Raw genomic sequence first — 23,794 nt, 5'->3', positions numbered from 1 at the left:
CCAGCCTGGAAATCAGAGGGAAATGCTTCCAATAAACACACTCAATATCCAACACACAGCTCCAGTCAAACAGTTCAGCACAAAGCACCGAGTAAACAGCTCTCTCAGCTGGATCTTCTCACACAGCATAAGGGACATTTCCACCCCCTGATTACCCACAGGATAGTCAGACTGCCTGAGGATTGGTGTGGATATTATGGGATACAATTTGTATAAAAGCTGCTCCTTCACTCACCATCTCCTCACTTGGTTTTCAGTCCCTATAGGAAGTGAACCAGCTCTGGAAGAGGAAGAGGAGACAATGGGCAGAGTGGGTGGGCTCTCTGATTGACGTCTCTCACAGTCAATCCAAATATTTCTGGAGCAACATGAGTTTCCTGAAACTTGGGAAACTGACCGGGGAAATGGAGGTGACTTTGAGCAGCAGATCAGGTGGGGATTTAAACTTGTCAATCTGAGTAAAACTTCTTCTATCTTCTGGAAGCAGATTGGAGAGCACAACTATACAGTTAGTAAGTTTGCAGATGACACCAAAATTGGAGGTGTTGTGGACAGCAAAGAGGGTTACCTCAGATTACAACAGGATCTTGACCAGATGCGCCAATGAGCCGAGAAGTGGCAGATGGAGTTTAATTCAGGTAAATGCGCAGTGCTGAATTTTGGGAAAGCAAATCTTAGCAGAACTTATACACTTAATGATCAGGTCCTAGGGAATGTTGCTGAACAAAGAGACCTTGGAGTGCAGGTTCATACGTCCTTGAAAGTGGAGTCACAGGTACATAGGATAGTGAAGAAGGCGTTTGATATGATTTCTTTCATTGGTCAGAGCATTGAGTACAGGAGTTGGGAGGTCATGTTGCGGTTGTACAGGACTTCGATAGGCCACTGTTGGAATATTGCGTGCAATTCTGGTCTCCTTCCTATCGGAAAGATGTGAAACTTGATAGGGTTCAGAAAAGACGTACAAGGATATTGCCAGGGTTGGAGGATTTGAGCTATGGGGAGAGGCTGAACAGGCTGGGGCTGTTTTCCCTGGAGCGTCGGAGGCTGAGGGGTAACCTTATAGAGGTTTACAAAATTATGAGGGGCATGGATAGGATAAATAGGCAAAGTCTTTTCCCTGGGGTCAGGGAGTCCCGAACTAGAGGGCATAGGTTAAGGGTGAGAGGAGAAAGATATAAAAGAGACCTAAGGGACAACGTTTTCACACAGAGGGTAGTACGTGTATGGAATGAGCTGCCAGAGGAAGTGTCGGAAGCTGATACAATTGCAACATTTAAAAGCCATTTGGGTGGGTATATGAATAGGAAGAGTTTGGAGGGATATGGGCCGGCTGCTGGCAGGTGGGACTAGATTGGGTTGGGATAACTGGTCAGCATGGACGGGTTGGACCAAAGGGTCTGTTTCCATGCTGTACATCTCATGACCTGTCTACATCAATGGTGCTGAGGTGGAAATGATCATACAGCGTCAAGTTCCTGGGAGTGATGATCACCAACAATCTGTCACGACAGTCAAGGAAGCACAACAAATTTCTTCAGAAGACTAAGAACATTCGGTACGTCCACAAAGATGCTTACCTTTTTTTGTAGATGCATCGCGTCATATTGTGGCAACTGCACTTCCCAAGACTGCAAGAAACTGCAGAAACATGTGAACACAGCCCATTCAAACATGCAAACCAGTTTCTCATCCATTGACTTCTTCCTGCTACCTCTGGAAAGCAATCTAAATAATCAATGGCCCCTGCATATACTCATCTCCACACTCTTCCATTGGGTAGAAGATATAAAACTTTGAATACATGTACAAACAGATTCCTGACTGTTATCAAACTTCTGATGTAGAGGTGCCAGTGTTGGACTGGGGTGGACAAAGTTAAAAATCACACAACACCAAGTTTTAGTCCAGTAAGTTTATTTGGAAATACTAGCTTTCGGAGTGCTGCTCCTTCATCAGGTAACTGGTGGGACAAGATCATAAGACACAGAACTTATAGCCGAGTCCTGCGTGTTCTTTTAATGAAGCAAAAGAAGAAAATCGGTCTCAAACTCTTACTCTATTTTAGCAGTGAGTGGATAAAGTATACAGAGCTCTGGGTCTAGATCTTCCCGTCCCTGACAAACAGCAAAGTGTGTCAGTTCACGAAGTCCGACTCCTATCCTGCCCCTGACCCAGTCTTTTATACAGTACAAAACGTCATGTAATCACAGAACATTGTGCAAGCATTGAGGTGTGGTTGTCTTCTGATTGGTTGTTGATCTGACTCCATTCTCCGCCTTCTCGCGTTCCCGGATATCTGACCCCATGTGACCTCCTTCTGCAGGTGTTGGTGGTGCGAAATAGTTCTTGTTTTTTTAAAACCACAGATTACAACATGTCCTGCATCTGCACTCACAGGGCGGCAACACCCCCGCTGTCTGCCTCGCTCTCCCAACCGCCACCATGGCAGCCAGTACACACTGCTCTTTGTTAAAAGTCATTCCTATTGTGTGGTTACATCAGCATATCTTTACAAGTCAGATGTACTCAGTACTTTTCCACTGTCTGTTCGTCCCCACAAGGGTTACACAACCCACTGTGTTAGTTAATAGTTAAGCATAGTATTGTATTATAAGTAACTGAAACAAATATATCATTTAAATGCTTCTGAATGCTTCATACTAAGGCATATATTTACAAGTCCCCCTTTTGGTCTCATGAAAATGAGACCAACCAAACAGATTTATCCATCACATTCGCTCTCCGACGCGTAGTCTTCCCTTCCCGCCAGAGCCATTGTTTCCGTCTCCATCTGTGCCATCTGGTAGGGCGGGGGAGCTTTCCCTTCAATTGCTGTGATGATTACCCTGTTAATCTAATACAGGGGATACAACAACATCCACACCACACTAACGCAGTCATCATACCAGCGAGGGACAGAAACTCAGACACAACCAATCCTTTCCATTTCCCAAACCATGAGTCTAAAATGCCTCCCAGAGGGTTGTCAATACCTGAATGTTCATGCATTTCTTCATACAAGGTTTTTAGTCCTTCCAGGGCTCTAGTTACCGAGCCATCAGGTGCTGTATTATTGGGAATGAATGTACAACGTTGATCTCCAAACAAAGCACACTCCCCCCTTTTCTGCTAACATCATATCTAAGGCCATTCTATTTTGTACTGTTATTAAAATGAGGTCACTGCTAATTGTTCAGAGAGTCCTGCCACCGCGTCTCTAGTTTTGTTGATTGGCCTGAATACATTGTAATGTATATAATTGATTCGGTCGATGTTTTTATTCGGTGTGATTGGGAATAGAGCACTGATAATTGGGAGATTCTCAAATCCTGCTGTTACCTGGTCTACTAATTTATATTCATCAGGTACACCTCAGGGGACACCTATTGCATCTATGTAAGTGGTTGAGCTGGAAGTGATATCAAACTAATCCCTGCGTTTTCGTACATGTGGATTTATTCCCTGTTGTCGTTCTCCTAATAGGAATAAGGGTAACCCTAGCCTGACCATTGCACAGGTTCCAGACCAATCTGGAGGTAGACTAACGTGCAGCGTTCTATCACCACAGTACCAGAACAGATCAGCTCTACCCCAAATCATTGTACTAGCATTCTGCCAGCCGTTTACATTAATTGTGTCCTTACACCATTCAACAGGCATGTCTCCCAAGCTTGTGAGAACTTCGAGTGAAACAAGTGTAATTGTCGGCCTTAGGGGTAAACACTGGGGGCAATGTGAAATTCTTTACAGGTGGAAAAATATCACTTAGGGTGGTACAATTAGGAGGGTCTGCCTGCATGGTGAGTGCCATCATGCAGTAAAATCCTGCTGGGTCTGTACGAGGGAACAATGGGGCTGGGGTAGTAAATAGGGTTGGCCTAGCCGAGAAACACACGACACAATTACTCATGTTCATTGAGGTTGTGGTAGCTGTCATCCAGTCCAGCCACATGTTCCTATCCCGTATCTGGTGGCTAGTTTAGTAATGTCATCTCTCGTAACGTTGTTGCAATCTATCACCACAACTCCTGAACTTTGTTCTAACTCCACGCTTGTTGTGTTTTCGGTTTTCGGCTAGTGCATAGGAGGATCCACCAAGGTTACCTTCACTAGTCCCAAGGTATCCTTTCCTGATTGATCTACACCTATTACAAAGTAAAAGCTTTTATCATCGATTTTGCACTGATTCCGTACTTCTTCGGGACCAGGGCTGATGTTGAATCCTGTCAGGGTTAACAAGAGTGGATTTATCATCTCTGAGGAATGATCGAGTTGCCCCCTAGTCAGGCTCACATGGTCTCGAGCCTTCCATCTATTATCTGAGGATGGCGACTTCTTGGGTGGCCATCTTACGCCAGTCCATGTTAGTACATGATTCCACGTCGGGCACCATCTATAGTAATTGGTATGCACGCAAAAGTATACATCATACCCTCTCCAGCTCCCTGGATTGTGGCCACAGTTTATTGCTTTGCATAAGTCAAACTGGTATGTTTTATCATGCTTTGGGTTATGTCTGATGTTTACCCGGCTCCCCACTTCCCTTAAACATTTGTCCGCCTCTTGTCCTGTTGATCTTTCGTTCCTGGGCCCTTCTCCCTCGCCTGTGTGTCTGTCCCTTGCGGTTGGCTCCCATATTAACAGCGGCATAACAATTATACATGAAATAATAGCAAGAACTCCCAACCACAACCGCCTCGGGTGATGTGGGTCCCCTGCAGAGATGAACATTATGGCCTTTACGCAATTAAAAGTTTAAAAACCCTTCTACTCTTTTTCTGTTCTTATTTGTTCTAGAGTTCTTGTCGGCGGTTCCGTGGCTGCACACTGGCTCCAATGGCACCATCTTTCTCCTTTCCCCTGCAGTCTGACTGCATGGGATGTCCTCTCCACCACCTTGTAAGGTCCTGTCCAACTTGGCTCCGACCACTTCCGTTTGATCACCTTCAGCAGGACCCAGTCTGTGGTAGGTGGCGCCTGGCTCTGTTGGTCCCCCTTTGCCACTCCAACCTGTTTGGAGAAAGCTGTGAGCATTGCTTTTATGAGATCCTACTCAATGGACTTAAAACCTCCTCACAATTGGCTGCGGCTCTTCTTACGTACCTTGTTGCTTTTATGGGGACTCTAACCCCATAGGTCTTTAAACCCGTGTGAGATTATATCAAAACATTATCCACTTACTATTACTAGGACACTTGCAGTAAAATGACAACAATCAATTTGATATCTCCAATTGCAGAACTTTGATATAAACAGGCGTCTGTTCACCTTTTTATGCGGCGCCGCTTGTTGTTGTCATCAGACGTCAGTTGTCCGTTGTTTCTATTTTTCTCCCTTTTCCATCACTTCTCTGTCTTCATCACGTCAGGGTCACCAAATTGTCAGACTTTAGCTCAATCTACCAGCTTACTTTACTTTCCTCTATGTGTGAGCCGAGTCCCGCAATAGGAGAAGATATTCGGTCTCAAACTCTTACTTTATTTTAGCAGTGAGTGATTAAAGTATACAGAGCTCTGGGTCTAGATCTTCCCGTCCCTGACAAACAGCAAAGTCCAACCCCTCTCCTGCCCCTGACCCAGTCTTTTATACAGTACAAAACGTCATGTAATCACAGACATTGTGCAAGCTTGAGGTGTGGTTGTCTTCTGATTGGCTGTTGACCTGCCTCCATTCTCCGCCTTCTCACGTTCCTGAATATCTGACCCCATGTGACCTCCTTCTGCAGGTGGTGGCACAAAATAGTTATTTTTTTAAAACCACAGATTACAACATGTCCTGCATCTGCACTCACAGGGCGGCAACACCCCCGCTGTCTGCCTCGCTCTCCCAACCGCCACCATGGCAGCCAGTACACACTGCTCTTTGTTAAAAGTCATTCCTATTGTGTGGTTACATCAGCATATCTTTACAAGTCAGATGTACTCAGTACTTTTCCACTGTCTGTTCGTCCCCACAAGGGTTACACAACCCACTGTGTTAGTTAATAGTTAAGCATAGTATTGTATTATAAATAACTGAAACAAATATATCATTTAAATGCTTCATACTAAGGCATATATTTACAATACCAAGGATTTTCAGATGGTCAATAGCTGCCATGGAGTGTGACAGAACTGGAACCGGTGGGATTTGAGTCTTTTTAAAGCTTGATACGAGTTCAAGATTCAAAATACAGTGTTGTGGCAGGAAACTCACTTTTGAAGTATCACAAGGTATCCATGTTATCGACATTGGTTAAAAACAACATCTGTGATTGGAGGAGCAGCAAGGGCTGGAGTGACAGAGTTTGTGATTGGAGGAGCAGCAAGGGCTGGAGTGACAGAGTCTGTGATTGGAGGAAAATTAAACCCAAACTAAACTTTTCTGAGTTGCAAAGAGAGAGAGAGTGGTGGAAACAGTTCTCTTTTGCACAGAGCTTAAGCACCTTGATGTTAAAGATACATTTTTTTTCTTGGTTTGTAACTATTTAATTTTGAAAACCCTTTTTTTATTGAATATGCTGGCAGCTGATTCTGGTTGCCATGCTGAGTTAGGATTAGTGGTGCTGGAAGAGCACAGCAGTTCAGGCAGCATCCAAGTAGCTTCAAAATCGACGTTTCGGGCAAAAGCCATGCTGAGTTAGGTCTTGTTTAATTATTTATAACTAAATAGTCCCCTTCCCATCCCAGTTAGAACTGATGTGCTTTCTGGTTTTGTATATGTTAACTCATGTAACATGTACCATGTACTGAAAAGAATTCAGTTCACATTAAGTCAGATATCCGGAGGTTTAGTAACAACTAGCTGAGTGTACTAATCCAACTTTCAGACCTAAATAGGGGGCATGGGGAGCAAGAGGAAATGTGGGGCTGGGCAGTGAGAGAAAAAGAGAGGGATGGGAGGAGGGGTTGTGAGATGGAGGGAGAATGAGTATGTGTGGGAGAAGAAGAGGAGAGAAAGAAGAAAGTGAGGGAAGTGTTGAGCGACAATGGTCAGGAAGAAAGAGAATGAGGGTCTGGGTGTTAGGGTGCCCTGGCTGAAGCAGTATGTGGCTGAAAGTGGTTCTCATTTAACATAAACTGGGGAAGATTTTTAGCTGAAACAGCAGCTTCCATAATCTCATTGAATTTAAACTGTAAACTACAGTAATTGATAGGAATTACTCCTGTGCCTTCATAGGAGAAGTATATCCAAGTAACTAGATTAAGATAACACACGAAGGATCTTGTGAAATATACACAATAGAACATAAACAGGTATAGCAGTAACACTTCAACTCCCCCCTCCCACTCCACCAAGGACATGCAGGTCCTGGGCCTCCTCTATCTCCAAACCCTTAACACCTGAAGCCTGGAGGAGGAATGCCTTATATTCCACCTTGGGACCCTGCAACCACATGGGATCGATGTGGATTCCCCAGTTTCCTCATTTCCTCTCTCCCCACATTATCCCAGTCCCAAGCCTCCAACTCGGCACTGCCCTCCTGATCTGTCCATTACTTTTCCCATATACCTCCTCTCTGACCTATCACCTTCTCCCTCACCTTCATCTGTCTATTGTATTCTCAGCCGAGTCAATTTTGTGGAATACGTTTTGAAGGAGTTTCTTGACTATCAACTCAGGCACGGCTAGTAGTCCATCCATGCTATGGGTGACTGCTAAGGCCTTTGCTAGGGGATTAGCTATTTCCTATTCGCTAGCCGGAAACAACAGAAGGAGGAACAGCAGCGTCTACTTGAGATGAGGTTGAAAGCCATGGAGGCAGCACATTTTGCGCGGCCTTTGGTGACTAATCTACAGGGCATCACGGCCCTCTGGGCTGCATTGAATTTAATACTCACACAAGACACAAAGAAAGAACTTGCTTTTGCGAGACAGAGGCGGTTCAAATATGGGGATAGGCCAGGGAAGTATTTCGCATACCTGACCAGGAAAAAGCGTGCTCCCCAATCCAATACTGCAATCAGAGACAGCACCAGGGTCCTTACATACGATGCTAAAAAGATAAATGAGATTTTTGGAGCTTTTACTCTGAATTGTATCGGTCTGAAGGTTGTGAGGACCGGAGGGCTAAATGGAAACCTTTTTTAAGAACCTGGACCTCCCAGGGGTAACCTTAGAACAGGCCTCTCTCCTTAATGCCCCCTTGACAGTTCAGGAAATACAGGAGGCAGCTCGACAACTTCAGAGTGGGAATGCCCCTGGCCCTGATGGTCTTCCAGGTGAGTTTTATCAGGAGTTTTTAGGGATTCTGTCAGGGCCGATGTTGGAGATGTACAATCACTCCTATATGCATGAACGCCTACCACCATCTTTGAGAGAAGCTAATATTTCCCTAATTCTTAAAAAGGGGAAGGTTCCTGAGGATTGCCCTCATACAGGCCCATCTCTCTATTAAATTCTGATTTCAAGATTCTGTCCAAGATCCTGGCACTGAGATTGGAAAGGGTGTTGCCCCATATTATTAAAGGTGACCAGACAGGCTTTATAAGGGGCTGTAGGTCCTCTAATAATATTAGAAGGTTGCTGAATATGGTCCAAGTTTGTCAGCAATGATTGATTCAGGGGTTGATGATTTCCTTAGATGCAGAGAAAGCATTTGACCGGGTGGAATGGCCGTATCTTTTTTATGTCTTAGAACAGTTTGGGTTGGGTGGAGTCTTTGCTCGGTGAGTGGAGGTTTTATATTGCCACTCTCTGGCCGCGGTCATCACCAATGGGGTGAGGTCTGGGAATTTTACAATTGGTAGGGGTAGTTGGCAAGGCTGCCCCCTCTCACCGTTGTTGTTTATGTTGGTGATAAAGCCGCTGGCAGAGGCTATTCGTCAGAACGTCCACGTAACCGCTCCGGAAGTGGAATCGAGGGCACACAAGTTTACACTGTATGCGGATGATGTCCTTCTGTTTTTATCGAACCCGATGACCTCCATACCCATTTGAGACAATGTATCAATTCATTTGGGGCTATTTCAGAATATAAGATTAACTTTGCAAAATCGGAGGCTATGCCTTTGGGGAACCTGAAGGATGTACCAGAAGTTGAAGGTGGCCCTAAGTTTCCTTTTAAGTGGTCACAGGCAGGGTTCCAATTTCTCGGCATTTTTATTACCCCCAGGTTTGATCTGTTATTTCGGACTAATTTTGCTCACTTGCTCGACAATATTAGGGGAGATCTCCAGAGATGGGAGGCTCTTCCAATTTCATGGCTGGGCCGAATATCTCTCATTAAGATGAATGTTCTTCCTCGTTTGCTTTATCCCATGCGTATGCTCCCTGTAATGTTTCCCAGGTCAATGCTGCAGCAGCTTATGGGGTGGTTTGGTTCCTTTGTCTGGCATCGTGGGCGGGCCCTCATCAAACTTACTAAATTGCAGTTGCCTCAAGGAGGGGGAGGAGTTGATTTCCCAGACATCAGAAGGTATCAATTGAGTTCCCTCCTGTCCTTTGTCTGTAATTGGGTAGGTAACGATCCAAACTCAATATGGCTGGATATCGAGGCCTCCCAAGCAAAGTGTCCTCTTATTAACCTGTTGTTCATGGATAAGATGAGGACAGTTATGGACCATTGCCGGAACCCCATTGTCATTAGTTCAGTCAAGGCTTGGAGGCCGATGCGTCAGAGTGAGGGTTGTTTATCCAAGACTTCACCACTTACACCTATAGTTGGCATGCCAGGGTTCCGACCAAGGATGATGGATTCAGGGTTCAAACTATGGACAGCAAGAGGAGTTTCTAATTTGGGAGACTTGTTTGATGGGGAGGTTATGATGTCTTTTGAGCAACTGAGCCGCAAATACGGTTTGCCCAGCAGAGATCTTTTCGGTTTTTTTCAGGTTAGGGATTTCATCCAGAAGAAGACGATGCTTCTCACTAAGCCCTACAAGCCTGATACCTGGAGAGGTTGTTGCTACGTTCCACAAGCACCCTTTCGGTTAGTGCCCTCTATCGTCTGCTGGATGGCAGGGCCTGGCAGGATATTAACTGGTTGTGTGAGGTCTGGGAGCAAGAGCTGGGAATGGAGATCTCTTTTGAAACATGGGAGAACATATGGGAGAATACTCTCAATCTGTAACAGAACATGCGCTACACAGTTAAAAGTTCTGCACAGGGCTCATCTGGCACCAGACCGTCTGGCAAAGTTTAAAAAAGGGGCATCTTCAGTGTGCCCCAAATGTAAAATAAGTGTAAGTACTCTTATCCATTGCTTATGGACATGCCACAGGTTCATTGGAGCGCTGTGGTGGGAGAGATAGGGATGGTACTGAGGACTGAAGTCAAAGTAGACCCGAAATCTCTCCTCTTAGGTCGACCGAATTTACCATCTTTAGACGGGCATGGGAAGAAACTATTTAATATTCTTGCATAGTGTGCACGGAAGAATATTCTGATGAACTGGGTGCTGAGAACCCGCCGGGCTTGCTGGGATGGCAGAAATTTATTACGGAGCACATTCCCCTGGACCTTTTTACAAACATGGTGCACCACGTAACAGACAATTTTTATAAGACATGGCAGCCCTCCTTGAGTTATTTGGAAACAGATTTGACAGTTGTCTTAACTAGGGCGTTTGTTTAACCAGGATGATTAGATTTGTCAAGGCTTAGGCCCTGGAGTGGGTCTCCTGAGTTAATATAGGTATACATACAATGCTCCCGTTCCTCTGTTTGGGAGCTTTGCGCCGAGCATAGCTCTTCTGTATTCTGTGTTCTTTTTGCTTTTCTTTTTTCTTTGGTGTTGCTTTGCGCAGTGTTAGGGTTTGTTTGTATTGGAGGGTAGGTTAGTAGTTAGGAGACAGTAGTTGTATTGTTTTTTGTGTTTGTTTTCTTTTTATTATATTGATATTTGTTATTGATTGTATTTTTCAACAATTTTATATGTTTGTAAAGTTAAAAAAAATTGCTAATAAATATATTTTTAAAAATGGAAATGCTGATCAAGGATTCCGTTCCCGGCTGCTCAAAGGTCTGATGTTCATTATGGAATAGAAGAGAAATGTCTAACACACATGATGTGAAGACCCCAGGTAATTGTAGCCACATGCCATATATCAAAAAGAAGTTTAAGTAGATGGCCATGATGGGAATTAACTGCATTTTTGTGGATACTTAAACTGAAGTGGATAGAAGAGGTCCCTTTCTATAGGCAGGGGTATGCAGGGAAAGAGCAAAGTCTGGAGTATGGCTGGACAAGATGTATTGTGAAGGCTCAAGGATAATTGATTTGAAAGGGTTCTGGTAAACATCCTATGATCATGGATAACCTAAAGCTGTCTGTGGACTGATCATGTTGCCAGGCGGAAGTGGGTACTGCAGATGCTGGAGATTAAAGTCAAGATTAGAGTGGTGCTGGAAAAGCACAGCAGGTCAGGCAGCATCCACAGAGCAGGGAAATCGATGTGTTGGGCAAAATTCCTGATGAAGGGCTTTTACCCAAAACATTGATTTTCCTGCTCCTCGGATGCTGCCTGACCTACTGTGCCTTTCCAGCACCACTCTGATCATGTTGCCACATAATTAACCTGATTAGATGGGTAAGTAACAATTAATAATTCAATTGGTTTGTCACAGTCAGAGTGGGCGAAAAGCAAATGTATTAAAAGTTTATGTTTTTGTTTGACTGTCCAGGGACTGTCTCCTCACCAATGTAAAACGATAACCTTTTTGATACTTGAAGTGGACCTGGATATCAAGTGACATTGATATCATGTCATGTCATTTAGTCATTGCACTCCAACAATGGGAAACACATAACAGTGTTCACTTTCTTCCACGTGAAACATATCCAAGGTTTTATATATCCCACTCAGAAAGCCTCCCACTCCCACCTAACCTCCCCCCCCCCCCCCCCCCCCCCACCCCACATTACAGATCACTGTCAAAAAGCTCGAGGAAAGAAATTGTGAAAAAAAGGTGGTTGATAAAGTAGTGAATGCCTTGCTATTAGTTTTGATTAAGTAAGATGCCATCAGATAGGAAAGTACCAAATATAACCCACTATTTAAGTCAGGAGGGAAACAGAAAGCAGGAATAATAATGGGCCAGTTGGTTTGAATTCTGTCGTGGGGAAGCTGTTAAAATTGATCATGAAGGAGGCTACGGGTCAGCACTTGATTTTGTGAAAGAGAAATCATGTTTAACCAATTTATTAGAATTCTAATAAAGTATAAAAAATGCTGTAGTAAAAGGGTACTTTTAGATGTACAGTATTTGGATTTCCAGAGGTATTTGATAAGGTGTATAAGGTATATCAAAACAGATTACTGCACAAAGCTGGTGTTCATGGTGTAGCGATTAACATACTAGTGTGGATAGAAGATTGGCTGGCTGGTAGAGAACAGAGAGTTTGCTAAAAAGGGCCTTTGTCTGATTGGCAGGATGCGATAAGGGGAGTCCCATCGGGTATATGCCAAGGCGTCAGCATTTTACAATTTATATCAATGAGTTAGATGAGGGGAGCAAGGGCATGGGAGCTAAATTCACACATGACACACAGTAAATAGAAAAGTGTTACGAAGAATAAATAACAAGATTGCAGACAGCTACAGATAGGTGGAGTGAGTGGGCAAAAATCAGGCTGATGGAATATAAGGTGGGAAAATTAAGTAGTTCATTTCAACAGAAAAATAAAATAAAGCAGAGTATTGTTTAAATGGAGAATAACTGTGGAATTCCAAAGGGCAGAGGTATTTACTTTTGATCTACTGCATTAGTCACAAAACACTGGTGACAGGTACAGAATGTAACCTAGAGGGTGAATGGAATTCTATTCTTTATTATGAGAGGGATTGAACATAAAAGTAAGGATGTTCTGTGTCAGTTATACAGGACATTGTGGACACCTCATCTCGAATACTATGTGCAGTTTTGATTTCTTAATGTAAGGATGTAAATTAGAGAGCAGTCCAGAGGAGGTCTACTAGATTGATACCTGGAGTGGGTAAATTGTCCTATGATGATAGGTTTTCAGGCTGGGCTTGTTTCCACTGGAGTTTAGACAATCGAGGATGTCGTAATTGAAGTGTCTCAGATCCTGAATGGTCTTGACCAGCACCTGGAAAGGATGTTTCCTCTTGTGGGTCAGTCCAGAACTAAGGGGCACTGTTTTAAAATGAGGAGTCACCATTTCAGGACAGATTGTTTTTTTTTTAATGGCAAGAATATACTTGATTCATTAAAAAAAATTATTGTTCAGTACAATGTTTCTAGCAAGGAAAAAAAGGAACACAAATGATGCATTGGAATTTTACATCCCATGGAGCTACTGTGCAATTGCAAATAACAAGGGCATGTTTAACTCATGCTGGAAGAAATTATTTACATTTTGAGGCAATGGCTGGGAGGTCTGGTAAGTGAATGGATCCCCATTACGCTTTGGCAGAAAGACATTAGGTCTTTTCCCACTGAGCCTTGGTGACAGCTACCCAAAACCTTGATGCGTCCCTCAGCACTTGGTCCTGGACCTTGGATTGTGCCAGTCAACTCCTCACACTGGAAGTTAAACAAATTTCAAATGCCTTTCACCGAGTTGATGGTCCTCTGGTGCAGCCAATGTTTGTCTCCATGTGCATCCTGGGGAATAGGCAGTCGAGCGCAGAGTCCCATGTCATGGAGCTGCTTGAGATGAACCTCGACAAAAACTACTGCATTTCTCTCCAGACCTTCTTTGCAAAGGCACATTCCAGCAGGAAATGAGTGTCAGTCTGTTCACCAGCGCTGCTGCTTTGAAGGCAGCATGAAGAATCTGATGGGTAGTGCCCTTCTCACAACCAGCAAAGCAATGTCTTGATGAATTTGTGGTCAAATGTGTTTTGCAAATTTTTCCACAAGTTTCAGTTAATACTGAATAGTTCAACTAGTTGGAGCATTCCACAGTGTTGAGGCCAGGCACATCCTTTGCAACACTGGGGACATGTAGAATCTCAGTACGTAGTGACACTTGGTGTTTGTGTGTCAAAGATCCATGCACAGCTTGGTGCAGCCACTCTTCCCGCCATCCAGAGTTTTGTACACAGTGTCCCTGTGGATATGGTCCATCATTGACTTCTAAATGAAGTGGAATATGGTTTGAGTGACTGCAAAGGCACAGCTTCGGGGAATGGGCCAGACCTGGGCCACATGTGACAACACTGAGAGTTCCTCACACCTGATGCCCATGTTTATACCTGCAGTGGAGAGGAAGCACTATTACCATCTGCCCAGTTTCTGCCTCAGCCTAATGAATCACTCCTCTCAAGCTTTTGCAAACACCTCAGCCCCTCTGAACTATATTTCCAGCACCTTCACATCATCTGTCCTGACATTGAGGGTTAAAGGATCAATGGTCCAATTCCCAAAGAATATGGCCTCACTTTTGCCTCGGCTTCCCTCGCACGTGGTTAACAATGCCTTCCAGTGCATTTCCTCTAATACCTGCACTTCCACCCTTGAACCCCACCCCTCCAACAAGGACAGAACCCTCCTGGTTCTTCCCTTCCACCCAGCAACCTCCAGATACAACACAACATCCTCTGCCATTTCTGCCACCCCACCACCAGAGACATATTTCCCTCCTCACCATGATCTTCAATCCATAGAGACCATTCCCCCGTGACTCCCTTGTTAGCTCCAAACCCTCCACCAACCCACCCTCCACTCCCGGAACTACCCCTGCCACCACTAGAAGTGCAAAACCTACACCCACACCACCCCTCTCACCTCCATTCAAGGTCCCAAAGGATCCTTCCAGAAGGGAGAGATTATCGCCCCTCAAAGATCAGCAAGGCGGCCTTTGTGTGGAGCCGCAGAAAATAGGGGGGATACTAAATGAGTATTTTGCATCAGTATTTAATGTGGAAAAGGATATGGAAGATATAGAAAGTAGGGAAACAGATGGTGACACCTTGCAAAATGTCCATATTACAGAGGAGGAAGTCCTGACCTTGAAATGCATAAAAGTGGATAAATCCCCAGGACCTGATCAGGTGTACCCTAGAACTCTGTGGGAAGATAGAGAAGTGATTGCTGGGCCTCTTGCTGAGATACTTGTATCATCAATAGTCACAGGTGAGGTGCCAGAAGACTGGAGGTTGGTAAACGTGGTGCCACAGCTTAAGAAGGGCGGTAAGGACAAGCCAGGGAACTATAGACCAGTGAGCCTGACATCGGTGGTGGACAAGTTGTCGGAGGGAATCCTGAGGAACAGGATGTACATGTACTTGGAAAGGCAAGGACTGATTAGGGATAGTCAACCTGGCTTTATGCTTGGGAAATCATATCTCACAAACTTGATTGAGTTTTTTGAAGAAGGATCGGTGCCATAAGGATCGGTGCTGGGTCCTCTACCTTTTGTCATTTATATAAATGATTTGGACGTGAGCATAAGAGGTACAGTTAGTAAGTTTGCAGATGGCACTAAAATTGGAGGTGTAGTGGACAGCGAAGAAGGTTACCTCAAATTACAACAGGATCTTGATCAGATGGGCCAATGGGCTGAGAAGTGGCAGAAGGAGTTTAATTCAGGTAAATGCGAGGTGCTGTATTTTGGGAAAGCAAATCTTAGCAGGAATTATACACTTAATGGTAAGGTCCTAGGGAATGTTGCTGAACAAAGAGACCTTGGAGTGCAAGTTCATAGTTCCTTGAAAGTGGAGTCGCAGGTAGATAGGATAGTGAAGAAGGCGTTTGGTATGCTTTCCTTTTTTAGTCAGAGTATTGAGTACAGGAGTTGGGAAGTCATGTTGCAGCTGTACAGGACATTGGTTAAGCCACTGTCAGAATATTGCGTGCAATTGTGGTCTTGTTCCTATCGGAAACTTGAAACTTGAAAGGGTTCGGAAAAGATTTACAAGGATGTTGCCAGCATTGGAAGATTTGAGCTATGGGGAGAGGCTGAAGAGGCTGGGACTGTTTTCCCTGGAGCGTCGGAGGCTGAGGGGTGACCTTATAGAGGTTTACAAAATCATGAGGGGGCATGGATAGGATAAATAGACAAAGTCTTTTCCCTGGGGTGGGGGAGTCCAGAACTAGAGGGCATAGGTTTAGGGTAAGATATAAAAGAAACATAAGGGACAACCTTTTTACACAGAGGGTGGTACGTGTATGGAATGAGCTGCCAGAGGAAGTGATGGAGGCTGTTACAATTGCAACATCTAAGAGGCATTTGGATGGGTATATGAATTGGAAGGGTTTGGAGGGATATGGGGTGGGTGCTGGCAGGTGGGACTAGATTGGGTTGGGATATCTGGTCGGCATGGATCGGTTGAACCTAAGGATCTGCTTCCGTGCTGTACATCTCTATGACTCTATTTGACAGATTTTTGTGCACCTCCACACACGTCACTTTTTGTGTCCATTGCTCTTGATGTGGTCTCCTCTAATTGGGGCAACAGGTGTTCAGTTCTTTCTTTTCCTGAAATCCTTACACACTTGATGCAACTGCAAACTCCAACTTCTATGAACAAGCAACATTTATTAAGCTCTGAACGGATGAAGCATAGGAGAAACCCTGAACGCTCCTCGCAATGATTGCGAGGCATGTCCAGGAATGCTCTATCTGAACAAAGGAAAGAGTCCTTCCTTTATGCAAAATCTTTACATCACAGTCAGTAATACCCACAAGACAACCTCCAGCCACTCCCTCACAGTCACATGCCACTCAAGACACAATCCAGTGACCACCTCACCTCCAGAAACAAGGTAATGCAAATCATCCATTAATGGACAGATCCTGTGTGAATTTTTTTTGTCCGAATTTTAATTGCAATGTTCCAACTGATTTCTGAATAGGTGGCTCAGTGGTTTGCACTGCTGCCTCACAGCACCAGGGTCCCAGGTTCGATTCCTGCCTGGGTGGAGTTTGTACATTCTCCCCATGTCTGCGTGGGTTTCCTGCGGGTGCTCCGGTTTCCTCCCACAGTCCAAAGATGTGCAGGCCTGGTGAATTGGCCATGCTAAATTGCCCATAGTGTTCAGTGCATTAGTTAGAGGGAAGTGGGTCTGTGTGGGTTACTCTTCGGAGGGTCACTGTGGACTGGTTGGGCTGAATTGCCTATTTCCACACTATAGGGAATCTAATCTAATCTAATCAGGTAATGATGATGCAAATGGATCTGGCAAGGAATGACAATGTGAATTCACTTACATTCTATCTATAGAACAGAGACATCCACCCTCCGTCCGGGGCATTCAATTTTACAGGTCAGCAAAGCAAGTTAACTCTTAAATATTACATTCCCTCCTTTATCATTCCATGATAACCACCTAGATGGCACTACTGTCTTCTTCATAAGAATCTTACTGCCAGTATTTAAGTAAGTTATTGATGCACAACATGCAATGATTATAACAACAAAAATTATATGTCCATGCAGTAGATAGGATCTACAGGATCCTCCCACATTAAAAAAGTTCACTAGTAAAGTTCTTAAATCCACAGTACTTAATGACCACTCCGCCCTATCCAATTTGAGTGGAAATGAGCCAGTTATCCAAAATCTCCCTCGGTAAACTCTAACCCGAAAATAAAATCTAGTCTGTCCTTGCACATCACTCCTTGGAGAAATCTGAATTCTTGGATAAGGGCAGTTAAATACTGAACAAAGCTGATGAGACTTCCATCCTTGCGGAGACGCTTCAGATGGAGGATACCAGTGCATCTGAGCATGAAGTGGAGCAGCTGCAGCAGAAGGGTAGGCGAATGCAGCATTCTTTGCTGCTTCAGCTCCCGCTTGTCCATCAAATGTAACAAAACCATCTGGCTGTTTTGATGTTAGCTTGATCAGTGAACCTTCATATCCCTTAAATGATCGAAAGAGAAGGTAAAGTTCACGTGGTTTAACACCTGTAGGAAAGCCACTGACAAAAAGCATATGGACCTCCTCCTCCCCATTGTTAGCTTCTTCACTTTCCGTTCTCATGACTGCGGAGCTGATTGAATTTGTTGGATTAGGTTGGGGAGGGGTGGGCGGTGGTCCGAAGGTGTGCTTTACCTGTGAATGGAGAAACTCTAGAGATGATGATAGCTCCTGAAAGTATCTTTGCATTTCCTCTTTCATTCCTTCCTTGCCAAGGTGGGTATCAGTATGAAGATAGTCACACATTTAACCACACTAATTTGTGTCTGCCTACTTCAACATTCTCAGTTGTCTTGAAGTCTGTTACTCTGTTCGCTACTTTATGATATTATCAAGTTTTATACAATCCATAAACTTCTAAATTGTACTGCCTAAACAATTCAGTCATTTATAAACAATGGTCCTAAAATCAAACCCTTGGATACTCCGTTCAGGTTAATCAAAAATTATTTTCCTTTAACAAGTTAATACTTGGATAATGTGAAAGCTGAAAATGTGTTGCTGGAAAACCACAGCAGGTCAGGTAGCATCCAAGGAGCAGGAGAATTGACATTTCAGGCATAAGCCCTTCTTCAGGAAATGTGAAAGCTATCAGGAAAAGTATTTCAAAAATCTGTAACAGCAAGAAAAATAACAAAATGTTTCCTGTGTTTTAGCCATTGAAGAGGCAGTTTCAATTCAGATTTAAATCTCAAATATCTCAAATCAAATCTCAAACAAATGCAGGATATATTAAAACGTGTTCTCCAAATGAAACTTCCCAAATAAGACAGTCAGAATTACAGTGGCAACTTTGGTAGAGATCAATATTCTTTGAATTTGCAATATGAAGGGGGCCAATGAAGTCTTAACAATAACTGACAGAACTGAAACAGCTCAGCCTCAAGTTCTAATATTCTCTAAAATCTTAACAAAACATCAAAATTAAAATGCACTCTACTTTTTGTGAACACTCTGCATTAAAATAACAGCAAAGGTATTTTAATACAATATTCTCATCTAGCTAAGGCATGACCACTGACACAATTGGTTTTTTTTTAAACAGACACTGTAGAATTTCAAAAAAATCAGGGGCTCAAGGTCCTCAATCAATTTGTTTTAAGGTTACAAGTTTGATAATTTTAGAAAGGTCATAATATATAATTTTAATGTAAAAACAAAATCTGCCCGAGTATATAGCCCACAAAAGACATTGAATTGAGATCCTAATTCAAATAAGGCAAATCAGTTACTTTGATATTTTCTGAACCAGTATTTTAACAAACCACAATATTTAAATATCCACAATACATGCAGTATGGCATAATTTACATTGAAACTTCCTTTTCGACCCAAGTATTACTATAACCTTAATTTCAGTATTTCTCATTTTTTTGCAAACTCTCAATGAACTTACACTTATGAAAAGATAAAACCCTCGCAGCGGACCACATGGCGCTGCAGTCCAGGCCACCCCCTCCCCCAGAAGAATGACTCCCCCAGAGTTGAGTCCACAGCCCAGAACCTGAGACTCCCACAACAAAAACCCAGACAAAGCTTCTCCAGCAGTCAATGCACTTCAGTGTTGGGATCCAAGTGGATCAGCTCCACTTTCTTCCCCTTTCCCGGTGACGCCATGTTGTCCTAAAAGTACTCCTAAGGGGAGGTGTGGACGATCAGGCGATAACTTTAATAAGTACCAAATTTTGTTTCGATGATTTTTCTTTGAAGTTTCTGATTTCTAACTTTATGTGGTCCAAGGCCTCAAACCTTGTGCCTGTAGTCTCCATATTCACTTCGGGGTCCTGATCTTCGCATGGGGGATCTCCCCTCCGAACAACCAGTCTAAGGCAGATACAGACACAGCAGTTATTTTTATACTATGCTCTGGAGCCTCAAACCTCACCACAAGAGGACTCTAATCTTTTTCTGAGGGACTTTAACCCCCTTTTATCTAGGGGACCCAAATCCCTTTCTCACTTTACTTCTCACGGGGACTCAAACCGCTTTTCTTACGCTATATGTCCAGGGACTCAAACCCAAATTAAACTCAGTAACTTATGAGTCTGAAAGCGAACTCATTGATGTGCAAGTGCGTAAGTTACCTCAGAGATTTCATCACCACAGAGTCCGGGGGACGAGAGGGTGACTGAGTGGTAGGTTTAGGAGAGAAATAAAGGTAAATCTTACTTTGTGGGCCCAACCGTCTCACGCAACCACCATGCAGATGATCACTTATTCAGTCCACCTGGAAGCTCCGTGTATGTTGGAATCCCACTGCTGCCACCAAATGTTATGCTCCTTTACTCCTGAGATCCTTACACACTTGATGCAACTGCAAACGCCAACTTCTGTGAACAAGCAAAATTGATTAAGCACAGAGCAGAACAAGCTTTGGAGAAACCCTGAACACTCCTCGCCATGCTTGTGAGGTATGTCCAGGAAAGCTCTTTCTGAACAAAGGTAACGGTCCTTCCTTTATACAAGATCTTTAAATCACACATCGTAATGCTCACAAGACAACCCCTAGCCATTTAATATCACACAGGACACCAACCAGCAGAACATTTCAGAAGTCTCTGGGACACACGCAGTAAACAACCCCACTGCTCTGTGGCCGAACATTGTAACTCCCCCTCCCAATCCGCCAAAGAGATGCAAGTCCTGGGCCTCCCTCACTGCCAACTTCTAGCCACCTGATGCCTCATCTTCCGCCTTGGGACCCTCCAACCTCATAGGATCAATGTCAATTTCACCAGTTTACTCATCTCTCCTGCCCCCATCTTATCCCAAATCCAACCTTCCAACTTGACACCGCCCTCTTGAATTGTCCTACCTACCCATCTTCCTTCCCACCTACCCGCTCAACCTTCCACTCTGACCTATCACCACCACCCCTCACATTCATCTACCTGTTGCATTCCCAGCTACCTTCCCTTTCCCATTTATCTCTCAACCCCCTTGAGCACCTCCTCAATCCTGATGAAGGGCTTATGCTTGAAATGTCAACTCTTCTGCTCCTCAGATGTTGCCTGACTGGCTGTACTTTTCCAGCACCACATTTTTTGACTCTTGGCTCTTGAGGCCAGTTCAGCTGGGTTGCAGCTGTTCATGAGTCTGTGCACTGACAGCAGAACTGAGTAGAAAATGGCAACTTTGCCCATGTACAGGGAGGCATTGACCTGCAGGCTTCTGCTGCTTGGAATAGTCATCTTCTCAGGCTCACATCCTTCCTGAAGGACTTGGTAAAAGGCTCTAAACAACACACAAACAAAGCAGAAGAGCCCTGCCTGACTCCAAATCTGATCAAGAAACTTGCTGATTTCCACACATTGATTGAGACAGCACTTCTAATGTTGATATAGAGCAGTCAGATCCAATTGCAGATTCCCTCCCCAAAGTTCATTTTGAAAGCATGTCCCACATGTAGGCATGTAGTATCCTGTCAAAGACCTTTCCCGGTTCAGGCTGATGAGGCAGGCATCCACCCCATGTCCTACATATAGTTAATATTATACCGAAGGAACGCAAGGCTCTCAAGGATCTTTCTGCCTCCGTTTAGGTGATAATACCAGGGATTTGCACATGCTACCTGCCAGAAGCATACTGCCATACCTTTCCAGCAGGTCCTGACTAACTAAGTCCTGAAGACCTGAATAGAACTCAGCCAGTAAGCTGTCTCTTTTGGGAGTTTTATTCTTTTCAAAGTGTGAGAAACGAAGCGCACTGTTCAATGATTTCAGTCCGAGTCAAATTCTTATTCATATGTTCTTGCAAGCCTGGGTGACCACAAAGTAGGCACACTTCTGAATAATATTATTGCACATTTATACAGTTTTCTATGAGCCTCCTTGTACCTCCCCTTTTACCTCATATGTGACAGTTGTATTGCTCTGTGCATCTGCTAACCTAATCGGCTTACCACATCTGTCTGTGGCTTGTTGTTAGCGTGCAACCCCCTCACCCCCACCCACCCCCTGCCCTTGATAGCTGGGTCTTATTACTTTTGCTGATGCAACACTGGGTCTTATTTGGTTATCTTGTTCATACCAACTCCCTATGTGCGTGACAATTGCAACTGTCATGTCAATACTTCTGTTTCTACCAGTCGACCACCTCCCTTTTCGGTTAGTTATTTCTTGGTATACACCCTCATGATTCCGCCTTGCGATTTCTGCAGATGCAAGATGCAGCTACTTGTAGCTGTTTGTGCAAGCATATCTAGCTTAACATACACCACCCCTCCATGATTCCGCATTGTGATATTTGCAGAAACAACAACATTTACAAGCGCCTCTCACAATCCCCCTTTTTTAAAATAATTGTTGTTTTCTGTATTTCTCTCCTATGTTGCCCCAAATTTGCAAGCATCATCCCTGAGACTTCATCCATCTTGGCCTCAAGGTCACTTATCCCCCTCATTGTTCAAGAGATAGAGTTCCTCTGCCTGATTACCTTTTAGGGGCATCTGTTTTGCCAAGGCTGTCTCAATCAGCTGTTGGGTTCGTCCCCGTACACAAAGTATGATACAACGGCCAACTGCTACCAGTACCCCTGCTACCACTATTAGGGAGGTGAGGATGGAGACTGCCACTCCCTTTCATTTCCCAAACCATGATTCCAGCCATCCCGTGAGTGATGTGTCTACTCCTGAATTCTCGGCTAGTTCTTCTGTCAAGGTGGTCAATCCTCGCAAGGCACGAGTGATTGACCCATCAGGTGCTGTATTATTTGGAATAAAAGTACATCAGCTCCCTCCTAACATCACGCATACAACCCCTTTTTCAGCTAAGATCCTATCTAAGGCCATTCTGTTTTCCCAGGTCATTCTACTGGGTGCATCAAGCTGTTCTGCTAGGCCTTTGACTGCATCCCTAGTGTAATTGATGAATCTTTGCTGATTATAGAAAATATAGTTTATCCAGTCCACATTCTTGTTGACCGCTACCCACCAGAATAGAGCTGATCCAAAACCTGCTGCAATTTGGTTATGAGCCTTGTACTCATCTGGTACCCCTCTAGGAACTCCTATAGAGTCTAAATAAATCCTATCATCAAAAGAGGTGTCTAACAGTGATCTCTTACTCCTCCCCCTTTTTGTAGCTATCTTTTCCTTCTCAAATGCCAAGGTGAATGGGATTGCCAATTGTACAATTGCACATATCCCTCTCCAATCCAGAGGTAGGGTGGGTCTCAATATTTTGCCTCCACAGTACCACCACAGATCCGCTCGGGGAATCTTCAGTGCTGAGTAGTTCCCTCCCTTGTCCGTTTCGATGACATTCTCAATTTCTACACATAATTTCAGCTCCCCCAAATCTCTGGACCGATTTGTACCTCGTCTACGCACACACAACGTGTGATTTCTGACTGCGTCAGAAAACGTAGCGGCGGGGGGGGCGCTTTTAAGGCTTTCTTCTCCAGGAGAGGGAACATTAGAGATAGGGAGGTACAGTTCCTATTATTCCATGCAGTCTTATCCTGATACAGGGCTATCATACATTTCATGCCCTTCCTGTCTCGCTTCCACCCATAGCAATTGCTCTTGTTCAGACTTTTTACAGAACACTTTACCCATTCAACCCAGGCATTTGCATCCCCATATCTAGTTTCTATTTCGATGGTCTGTATCAAGTCCTTCACCTCTATAATTTGAACTACTTTAACGTCATCGGGAAGGGTGAAAGGTTGTACCTTATTATCCAGTAGTTCCAGATTCCTGAAGAAGGGCTGATGCCCGAAACGTCGATTCTCCTGTTCCTTGGATGCTGCCTGACCTGCTGTGCTTTTCCAGCAACACATTTTCAGCTCTGATCTCCAGCATCTGCAGTCCTCACTTTCTCCTCTCCAGTAGTTCTACCCGTTTTCCCTGTCCTACGCTAATTCGGAAACAACAGCCCGAGAAATCCTACCCGTTTGTTTTCATTTCTATCCCAAATGTTTCATTTAATTGTACCTGATGGGTGTCTCCCCCCCCCCCAGAATCTCTTCGTGCCATGTGGT

General features: G+C 44.1%; 1 protein-coding gene and 1 pseudogene across 7 annotated transcripts in view; one reads left to right on the top strand and one right to left on the bottom strand.

Moving 5' to 3' along the window:
- Nucleotides 1-13,083, bottom strand: part of LOC140455646 (uncharacterized) — a 285,832-nt gene extending 272,749 nt beyond the window's left edge. For all 7 annotated transcript variants that reach the window (XR_011952919.1, XR_011952920.1, XR_011952917.1 and 4 more), the window contains exon 1: nt 12,910-13,083. The gene's annotated coding sequence lies outside the window, so the exon portion shown is untranslated. The remainder of the gene's footprint in view (nt 1-12,909) is intronic.
- The window catches only part of LOC140455675 (uncharacterized), a 94,257-nt pseudogene continuing 70,877 nt past the window's right edge, over nt 415-23,794 (top strand).

This window comes from Chiloscyllium punctatum, chromosome 30 (genome assembly GCF_047496795.1).
Source record: "Chiloscyllium punctatum isolate Juve2018m chromosome 30, sChiPun1.3, whole genome shotgun sequence".
Lineage (NCBI taxonomy): Eukaryota > Metazoa > Chordata > Chondrichthyes > Orectolobiformes > Hemiscylliidae > Chiloscyllium > Chiloscyllium punctatum.
The sequence above is the reverse complement of the archived record's forward strand: the minus strand, read 5'-3'. Positions and strand labels throughout refer to the sequence as shown.